At 46.4% G+C, this 10,636-nt stretch overlaps 1 long non-coding RNA gene across 1 annotated transcript; it reads left to right on the forward strand.

Moving 5' to 3' along the window:
• Positions 1–227: 227 nt before the first annotated feature.
• LOC131681641 (uncharacterized) lies at positions 228–1,599 on the forward strand. The gene is made up of 3 exons (XR_009303962.1): positions 228–418; positions 469–730; positions 792–1,599. It is a non-coding gene; the product is annotated as an uncharacterized LOC131681641 (long non-coding RNA).
• The last annotated feature ends 9,037 nt before the right edge of the window (positions 1,600–10,636 follow it).

Consider the following 10,636-nt stretch of genomic DNA (forward strand, 5'->3'; position numbering starts at 1 on the left):
ACCGAGTGCTAGATAATTCGCTTTTTTCACCTTGATTGGGCGAATTACTCGTGCTGTGGTGGACCAATTTTGTGGCGCTGCGAGTTTATCGTCGGTTAGTCACAGAAAGTAAAGTCCATTGGACTATAAACGAAGATTAACTGGCAATATAGCGTTATATGCTGTGCCATTTTGGGCTTTGTTTCACAAACAAGCCAAACAGAAGTGAAGAAGAAGAAGAAGAAATTAAACTTGCTCTTTGTGCGGAAATTCGAAAATATCCTTGTTTGTATCAAATAACAAACAAGGATTATTCGAACAAAATCGCCAAAGATGCTATTTGGCATCAAATTAGCTCTACTGTCTCGTTATCCTTGAATAGATCCGTCACCGTTCTAGAGTGCCGGAAACATTGGGATGCTTTGAGGGAATCGACCAGGTAATATAACAAACATTTAATTCGAACATAAATTAAAGTTTTATTTTTAGAATTTATTTGGATAAGGCAAAAATTAATAAGATTGCGGATAAATCCGGTGCTCCAGCAGATATGTTGGATCTTTATCAGGCGGACGGATCTCAACGTTTCGATATATACCAAGAACGATGGCCGTTGGCGGAAGCCATGAGCTTCTTTTTGCCTTCCTGTGCGCGAAATGCTTTTACGATTTCTATTGGGGACTGCAATTCAAAGACAACTCTGAAGAAATCCCTAGAGCTTGAAGAAGAAGTGTTATTGGAAGAAAATGAGGTTTTATTTCTATTACAAACTTGAGAATTTCAAATAAATAAACTGTTTAAATAAATTTCAGAGCTTCACAGTTCCGGCGACTCCAACGAGCCGAAATCGAAATCGCTCTTACAAGAATGGCAACTCCGACGAGCTCTTGGATGAAACGTTGTGCTCAGTAGCGTCATCGTTGTCCAAGCTTGTGGATTCTAGGAGTTCCACTGAAGATGGGACTCAACTGAAATTTAAAGAATTTCACGTTGAGTTAGATAAAGTACTGCGTCAGATGCCATTCATGCATGGCATGCAGTTTTGCATGGATATGGTGAAACGAGCGAATGAAACTATAGACAATCTAAAACACCCATAGAATGTGAAAATTTAACATTATTATCGTTTTTGCCTTGTGCTACACCGGTGTAGTGTAGTGAGAGATAGGCTGATTACACCCAAGTTAGAGTGAAGTGAGTGAAGTACCTACTACACCGGTGTAGTGCACTGTCAACATGAAAATGACATAAAACAGCAATAAACTGTGCACTGAATTCTATGATTCGAAGGTTATGATTTTGCAACAAGTTATCACAAATTCAAACGACCAAGCAGGAAACAATATCCAAACTCACTAGTCATCAAAGTCCTCAAGCAAACAGAATGGTATTGAAGAAGTCCAATTTCAGTATTTGAGCTATTTATTTAAGACGGACTGCTGGAGATACCATGACGAAAGGTTTGCTTAAGCGAATAACCCGCAAATCACATTCTAGGCGAACTAACCTTAACAATTGTTAAGGTTGGTATTTAACGGACTCATCGCGGTAGTTAAGATATACGCATTCGATATTAAGATATAACGAAGCAGATGCACTTCATTATAAAGTCCTAGATTCAATGGCGCACTGATAGTTTTGAACATTTTGACACATAAGGACTACGTCATAACGTCCTGGGTTAAAAGGTTTCAAAAAGAGGCACTTCGGCGACTGATGTTCTGGACACTGTGACGCACTGATTGTTTCGGATATTATGCAGCATAATGTCCCAGGGTTGTCACAACGTCCGAAGGGAACACCCTTGCAGATCGTAATATCCGAAAACGGGTGTGCGTCATGATGTTCCAGAACTTTATGACCTGGAACGACACTATGCAATACCAGTGCGTCATAATGTCCGAAATTATGAGTGCGCCCTATAATCCAATTTTATGACGCATTACCACTGCATCATAACATACCAATATTAGTTTGCGCCATAAGCTCCCGAACATTATGATGCAGGATTGTTTTCGAACGATGTGACACAAGAATGATTTCGGAATTTTTGACGCACTCTTGTGCGTCATAATGTTCCGGATGTTGTGACGCTCACAGTTTTGGGACGATATGACCTGGAACGTTATGTCGCGGTTGGCAAAGCTGTATTATCGTGCAACATGAAGCCAATCTACGCCGCCATTCACCTCTGATACAGAACTCCTATCCCTTACCTCCCCGCGGTGCCAACCGGGGTTACAGGCCACCTTTTGCCGGGTTCTGTCCACTATCAGTTCATTCACTTCGATAGGTTGACGGATTGGAGCCTGTCAGTTTCGTTTCGAGCGGAAGTGGCATTAGTGAAGATCGGCTAGGATCTGTGGTCGTATGCTGACAGGGTAGGGGAACAAACGACGCGCGCGTGAGACTGCTAGTTCATCCGTCTTGCAGAGTGAATCTTTCGGTGCAGTTAATGGTTATTTTGAGCAGCTAAAATTATTTCTTCGTTTTCTTTTGTAGGATCGGTTTGTATACAACACTCGATTAATATTTTTATCAGTAAATTGTTTTTTTTATTCAGTTTGTTTTTTAATAGGTACAAATGCGTTAGCTTTGCGGGGCTAAATTCTTTTTTTACATTTGGAATATCTTAAATCTAAGATGATACAATGCACAAATATTTTTGTAATAATTTTGAGAGGATCACTTTTTACAACTATCCTAAGACTAAAAATACGATTCGATTGAACAATAGTTTTTTTACGAGAAAAAATACAGCTATCTTAAGACTAGGAATGCAGATTAATATACAAGAAGGGGACCCAAACAAAGGTAATCTGGTAAGATTTTGCAAATAACTTGCGCAGAGACTCCCGTATCTTCACCAGAAAATACGGGAATTGTTTTTTAGGCTTCACCGCACGAAGAGCCTCGATAGAGCTGAGGCTGTTCGAAATGATGAAGTAGCGATCTGTGGGCAGAGTCTCGACGATGCCAAGAGTGTACTGAATAGCAGCTCTGCGACGTAAACTGAAGCGGGATCATTGAGCTTGAAGGAAGCGGTGATAGTATTATTGAAGATACCGAAGCTAGTGGACCCATCGAGATTTGATCCGTCAGTGTAAAACATTTTGTCGCAGTCGACTTCTCGGAATTTGTTAAAAAATATATTGGGGATCACTTGCGGGCGTAAATGATCCGGGATTCCATAAATCTCTTCCTTCGTGGAAGTGTCAAAGAACACAGTAGAGTCAGAAATATCTATGAAACAGACACGGTTGGGATTATACGAAGAAGGATTGATGCTTTGTCGTAGTCGAAGTACAAGGATATAAATCGGGTTTGAGAATTAAGCTCGACGAGCCTCCCCAGTAAAGTTCAGCCGGAAATGAACTGGAATTCTGGCTGGTTCCAGTTCGTATTCCGGCTCTAGTGCAACAACCGATTCTAACTAGAATCGGTTGTGTCACTGGAGCCGGAATACGAACTGGAACCAGCCAGAATTCCGGTTCATTTCCGGCTGAGCTTAACTGGGTCTCGAAGTTTTCAATCACCAACGTGTTCAATATGTCGCATCGGATGAGCAATCGATATGAGAGTTCCCAAAATCGATTTTACAGCGGGAGAACGCCCACCAGCACTTCGAGACTCATCGTATGGGTCGAGTGCATACAACCCAAGGCAATGCGCAAGCAACGATACTGAATTCTCCCCAGTTTGATGAAGTGTATGTTCGTAGTGGAGCGGAAACAGAAACACCCGTACTCCATCACCGACAATATCGTTGTTTGGTACAACCTGATCAGATCTCCTGGGTGGGCCCCCCACCATGTTCCAGTTATTGTTCGGAGAAAATTGATCCTTTGTTGGCATTTCTGTTTCAGATACCTAATGTGATATCCCTAGGTACCTTTAGAGTCGAACCAGACCTCGAGATATTCAAATGTGAAGACCTGATTGATCGTTACACCCATTAATAAAAAAGAGTTGGAGTTGCGCCAGCTCACACTTCCTAGAAAAACCAACTCAGTTTTCTCCATGGAGAACTCGATACCCAGCTGAAGAGCCCAAGCAGACAAATTGTCCAAAGTATCTTGTAATGGTCCTTGCAAATCAGCAGCTTTGGGCCCTGTAATAGAGACCATCCCGTCGTTTGCAAGTTGCCTTAACGTGCATGAATTGGAAAGACAATCGTCAATGTCATTCACGTAAAAATTGTAGAGCAGGGGACTTAAACATGAACCCTGGGGATGACCCATTTAGCTAAATCGCGATGTTGTTAAATAGCCATGCGAAAAGTACATGTGATTTTCAGATAACAGGTTTAGCAAAAAGTTATGTAAAATCGGTGAAAGACAGCTTTTCTAACAAAATGTTGATAGAAACTGAGTCAAAAGCCTCCTTAATATCCAAGAACACTGATGCCATCTGCTCTTTGTTAGCATAGGCCAGTTGGATTTCTGTAGAAAGCAACGCAAGGTAATCGTTCGTCCCTTTGCCTTTGAGGAAACCAAATTGTGTATCTGACAGTAAGCCATTTGCTTCGACCCAATTATCGAGGCGAACCAGCATCATTTTTTCGAACAACTTCCGAATACATGACAGCACTGCAATCGGTCGATACGAGTTGTGATCGGAGCCTGGTTTTTCTGGTTTTTGGATGGCGATGACCTTCACTTGCCTCCAGTCATGAGGGACAAAGTTACCCTCAAGAAACATGTTAAATAAGTTCAACAAGCGCTTTTTTGCAGTGTCAGGCAGATTCTTCAGCTAGTTGAATTTGGTGCTGTTCAACCCTGGGGTATTATGGTTGCATGACAAGAGAGCAAGTGAGAACTCCACCATCGAAAACGGTGTTTCGTTCGCGGTATCGTGAGGAGACGCAGCGCGGTACGTTTTTTGATCCGGGACAGAGTCCGGACAGATCTTGTTGGCGAAAGCGAATCTCCGCTTACAGCTCTGAGCACTCTTTATCCCACCACAGGGTGGGAGAACATCCATGGGTATTTGCGCTGGGTACTGGTTTAGTCTGAGCTTGATTCGCGCTGTCGAGAATCAAGTCAGCCAAAAACCTGCACCCTTCCTCCGGAGGAAGCTCCTGAGTGGATTCGATTTTAACAGATAACGCGGTAGCGTAACTCTTCCAATCAATGTTCCGTGTGAGGTCATACGAGATATTGATTGTTTCTGATGGTCTTTCTTTCCACAATAGGTGGCTGTGTGGCCCTACTGCTTGCAATTGCTGCAACTAATGACCCGCGGTACAAACAGACGAACAGCTAAGCGAACTCTGTCAAGGAGGATGTACTTGGGAACAGAAGACCCGGTGAAGGTCACCCCAAGCGAGCCTGATAGAGAGTAGATAGTCTTGCCTCCCTTTTGTTTGCGGTATACAATTGTTTAGATTCTAGGATCTTAATCTGTTGAAGTGAGGGGTCCTTAAAGCAGCCAACCCCGTGCTCCAACAGTTCTTTGCTCTTCAGACCCGGTTCTGACACTGCCCCATCGATTTTCACGGCCACACAAGGCACGTAGGCTTTAAATTCCCACGTGAAGCGCTCACAGCGAGTAATCCCGTTTGCCTGACCGAGATCATTCACAAAAACTCGTATCTTGTTTGCCCGAACACGTGAGATTAGAGTTACCACCGGAAACTGAGAGTCCCGAGACAGTTTCAATATATTAATCGGTTCGCCGCGTCTGTTTTTCTGAATCTAATTTCAAACTCCGTTATTGCTCGTGCATCAGGTTAATGACCCTTTGTATTTCCCTTCAATGTTCGATATTATCGTTCGTATACGTGTATTTCACAAACAATCCGATATGGAAAATAGGAAATATTTTCCTTGATTTAGAATATCTCGAACTATCACAACTCTTTTTCTGTACAACATGTTATCACTCGGTAGGTTTCAACCCAATAAATATATCGTAGAGAAGGAATAGCAAAATTTATCTGAATACTGTCGCAATAAATAGTGATCCGGTCCAATATGCAGATAATATTAACTTTTCTAGGCAATACTCCTACGGTCGGCTGTGTGGAGTTCAAATCGCTTTTGTTCAGAAAACATAGGATACTCTCAGTAGCCGGCTATCCAGAGTTGAAAAAGAATCATAAACTAAACAAGATCTTTTCTTTTTCGAGTATCGTATACTCGAAATCAAATTAAACTACTACCTAATAAACCATACTTTACAGGTCGCATTGCTTGCTTGCAGCAAATCCAAGACCTTATATCCTTCCAAACCACCAACTCTGCGACACCTATTTTTTTTTTTTTTTTTTTTTTTTACAATGGAGAAGACCTTTATGTCCTAGCCCAGTACACGTGCTAACGGTAGGGTCCAATCTACCACACGGGGTGCACTGGGGGCGTGTCGGACTCGAATGGTGACCAGCCATTAATACCGACTAAACTCCATTGGGCTCCGCCATCATTCCTCCCAGGAACTACCTCTCGGTATTACTTCTGGGGGGATGGCTGTACTGAATGTACTCATTCACTCTCACTCACGCGATCATACATGCTGTATGAGGCTTACTTGGGTGCTCTCTAAATCACACTTTGATTCACTCTCAAACACTCCCACATGAGGCTGACTTTTGTGCTCACCTTTTACGTTCCATGCGAGGCTGACTTGTGTGCTCACCTTACTCATTCCTTGCTAGGCTTACTTTTGTGCTCGCCCTACCCATACATGTGAGGCTGACTTGGGTGCTCACCCTATCACCTGATTCACTCTCAATCGTGCCACTCTGTTGTACCTTTGTCACTCCCTCTGGCATCCCATGTGGGACATTTTTCTTAGGCCCCACTTCTGACATACCATGCGAGGCTGACTTTTGTGCTCACCTTTTTCATTCCTTGCTTGCTACCAACCTGTGAGGCTGACTTTTATGCTCACCCTTAACATGCAGTGTGAGACTGACTTGGATGCTCACCCTTTCACTCCTCTGCCACGCCATGAGGCATCGATAGCTTAGTTCCAACATACTACGCTGCGACCCTCCCGTCTTGGCATGAGGCAGTCCACTTATACGCCTATACACTCACTCTTCTGTCTTGCTTCGGGGTGGCTGGGTTTACCCCTTACGCGGTTGCCATTCGCTGCGCCAACCTACCTCGGCATGAACAGACCATTCACTCTCTTATTTTGCGCTTGGCCTTTTTCGCTCCAACTAACCAATCACTAGTTAGCCGTGCCCGCCGTCTGTTGCTCGGTTCGCCAGATTACCTGTAGCCTACTGGCAATCTGGATGGTAGCAGCCGAGACTGCGTTCCACTTCTCCACCGATTGACACATCCGCTGAATAAGGGTATCCGGGGTTGTGTCCCAGCCACAGACGTCAAGCATTGCTCTTCTTTCGACGTCGAACCGATGACATACGAACAGTATGTGTTCGGCAGTTTCGTCTACACCTGGGCAGTCCGGGCAGACTGGGACCTCCGCGTGTCCGAACCTGTGGAGGTACTGACGGAAACAGCCATGGCCTGACGGGAATTGTGTCAGGTGGAAGTGAACTTCCCCATGGGGTCTTCCCACCCAGCTCGATATGCTAGGTATCAGCCGGTGGGTCCACCTACCTTTCGAGGAGTTGTCCCACTCACGCTGCCATCTGGCGACCGAGGTCACCCTGGTGCGCTCGCGGGCTCCCCTATTTCCACGTAGCTCAAAGCACTCCTCATCTTCCCGAATGACCAGCCCGACTGGCATCATGCTCGCTATCACGCAGGATGCATCGTGTGATACCGTGCGGTAGGCAGATATCACTCTGAGGCACATCACGCGGTAGGTGCTCTCCAGTTTCTGTAGGTAACTGGTTACCCTCAGTGCTCTTGACCATGACGGGCCGCCGTACCTGAGGATAGATACGGCAACGCCTGCCAGTAACCTACGTCTACTGGCGCACACCTTTGAGCTGTTGGACATCATTCTCGATAGTGCCGCAACAGCAGTCGACGCTCTCCTGCACGTATAGTCGACATGGCTGCCGAAGGTCAGCTTGTCGTCTATAATGACTCCGAGAGACTTCAGACTTCGCTGTGAAGTGATCGCGACTTCTCCCACATGGATAACTGCATGTTGTGCCGACTTGCGGTTGTTGACGATAACTACCTCCGTCTTATGATGAGCGAGCTCCAGGCCTCTCGCGCTCATCCATTCCTCCACCGTGCTAATCGCGTGTTCTGCGGTTAGTTCTACCTCAGGAATTGACTCCCCGTAGACCTCCAAGGTTACGTCGTCGGCAAAGCCGACGATCTTGACCCCAGGAGGGAACTTCAGTCTCAGAACCCCGTCATACATGAGGTTCCATAGCACCGGGCCTAGGATCGAGCCCTGCGGGACTCCGGCGGTAATCGGAACCCTTTTCTGACCGGCATCGGTCTCGTATAGCAGTACGCGGTTTTGGAAGTAACTTTCCAGGATCCGGTACAGACCCACCGGTAGGCTAAGCCGGTGTAACGAGAGCGCGATGGCATCCCAGCTTGCGCTGTTGAATGCATTCTTCACGTCAAGTGTCACTAACGCACAGTATCGAATACCTCGCCTTTTTCGTTGGATCGCTATCTCGGCAGTATTTATCACTGAGTTGAGAGCGTCCACTGTGGACTTACCCTTCCGAAAGCCAAACTGGTTGCTTGACAGACCGTCCGTACCTTCCGCGTACGGGGTGAGCCTGTTGAGGATGATCCTCTCAAGCAGTTTGCCAGTCGTGTCTATCAGACAGATTGGTCTGTACGCCGATGGGTCGCCTGGCGGCTTCCCGGGCTTCAGCAACAGCACCAGTTTCTGCCTTTTCCATCTATCGGGGAAACGGCACTCGTCAAGGCATCTCTGCATAGCTAGCCTGAACATGTTCGGGTTCGCTATGATCGCTGCCTTGAGAGCGTTGTTCGGGACTCCATCCGGCCCTGGAGCTTTGTTCATTGCTAGGGATTCAGCCACTGCGACTAGTTCTTCGTTCGTCACTGGAGCCACCATTTCGACCGTGCCCGCACTGTCTCGTAGTGCAGGTGGCCAGGGGCTTGTGGCTCGAGACGGGAAGAGTACTTCGATAATCGTTGCCAACCGGTCCGGAGACCGTTCTGGGGGTGAGGAGCCCCCTTTGGTCTTGGCCATCACAATCCGGTAGGCGTCACCCCACGGATTCGCGTTGGCACTCTCACACAGGTTGTCGAAACACGCTCTCTTGCTGCTTTTAATAGCCTTGTTAAGGGCTAATTTCGCAGCTCGAAACACTTCACGGCGGTTCTCTCTTGCATCCTCGGTGCGAGCTCTTTGCATCCTACGTCTAGCTCTGAGGCAGGCTGACCGTAGAGCTGCAATCTCGGCACTCCACCAGTATACCGGGCATCTACCGTTTCTTGGCAGTGTTTTTCTCGGCATAGTGGCGTCGCACGCGCGTGATAGAACAGCTACCAGCGCATCCCCGCTTAGACTGTCGGTGTTGGCCTCCAGTCCCAGGGCCGCGGTGAAAGCTTCGCTGTCGAAGTGATTGGACTTCCACCCGCGTACCTGACAGGGATCTCCCGCCCTCGGATGCTGCACACCATAGTTGATCTTAAAGCGGATTGCTAAATGATCACTATGGGTGTAGCCTTCGTCTACCCTCCATTCCATGCCTGGAGCCAGACTCGGGCTGGCAAAGGTCAAATCAATCCACGCCTCCACTCCGTTTCTACGGAATGTACTAGCGGAGCCATCATTAGCTAGCACAGTATCGAGTTTCGCAAACGCTTCCATTAGCGCTTGACCCCTGCTATTTGTACAGCGGCTGCCCCACTCCACTGCCCAAGCGTTGAAGTCTCCCGCTATTACTACCGGTTTCCGGCCCACGAGGTCCGACGAGAGCCTGTCGATCATCTGGTAGAACTGTTCTATTGGCCACCTTGGTGGGGCGTAGCAGCTGCAATAGAACACACCATTGATCTTGGCAATCGCCACACCCTCGGCGGAGGGGTGTATTACCTCTTGAACCGGGAACCTTCCCGTTGTACAGATTGCCACCATTCCAGACCCGTCCGACACCCAATTGCCGTTGCCGGCAGGGATGCTGTACGGGTCTGATAAGAGGGCGACATCTGTCCTCGACTCCGAGACCGACTGCCACAGCAGCTGTTGGGCTGCTGCACAATGGTGTCTGCGACACCTATGGAAGAGTCCGATCGTCTACCTTCCGTTGAATAAGTGGAGCATCAACACTTCCCGTCTACCTTATCCTTCCCCGTGAACGATGAAGATAGGGGCAGGCGGCAATGATGACTATCATGCTGTTGACGTTTTAACATTATGACGCACAATCCAAGCTACCAACAAAGGTTCCAATTGCATTTAAAAACTACACTTCCACACTGCAACTCATAATAATATTTATGATGTGTTGAAGCAGTGAGACAAGATTGGTTTAGCATATTGTTTATGAGAAATGGTCATATTGATCCTTTCTCATGAAGCAATCTGGTGTATGTTGGTTTTTCCAGCATCCTCAGGTTAAATGTTTCAAGTGCGTAATATAAAGAGTCTAATAGAAACTAAAGAATACATCAAACAAAAAGTCTAAGCATAAAAAGTTGTTGCCAATTACCGTTACTTCTGTAATCATATCCACTTTTACTTTTGATAAAAAACGAAGATGTATAGTAATATACATACACCGTGTTAGCTTCAA

This window comes from Topomyia yanbarensis, chromosome 1 (genome assembly GCF_030247195.1).
Source record: "Topomyia yanbarensis strain Yona2022 chromosome 1, ASM3024719v1, whole genome shotgun sequence".
Taxonomy (NCBI): domain Eukaryota; kingdom Metazoa; phylum Arthropoda; class Insecta; order Diptera; family Culicidae; genus Topomyia; species Topomyia yanbarensis.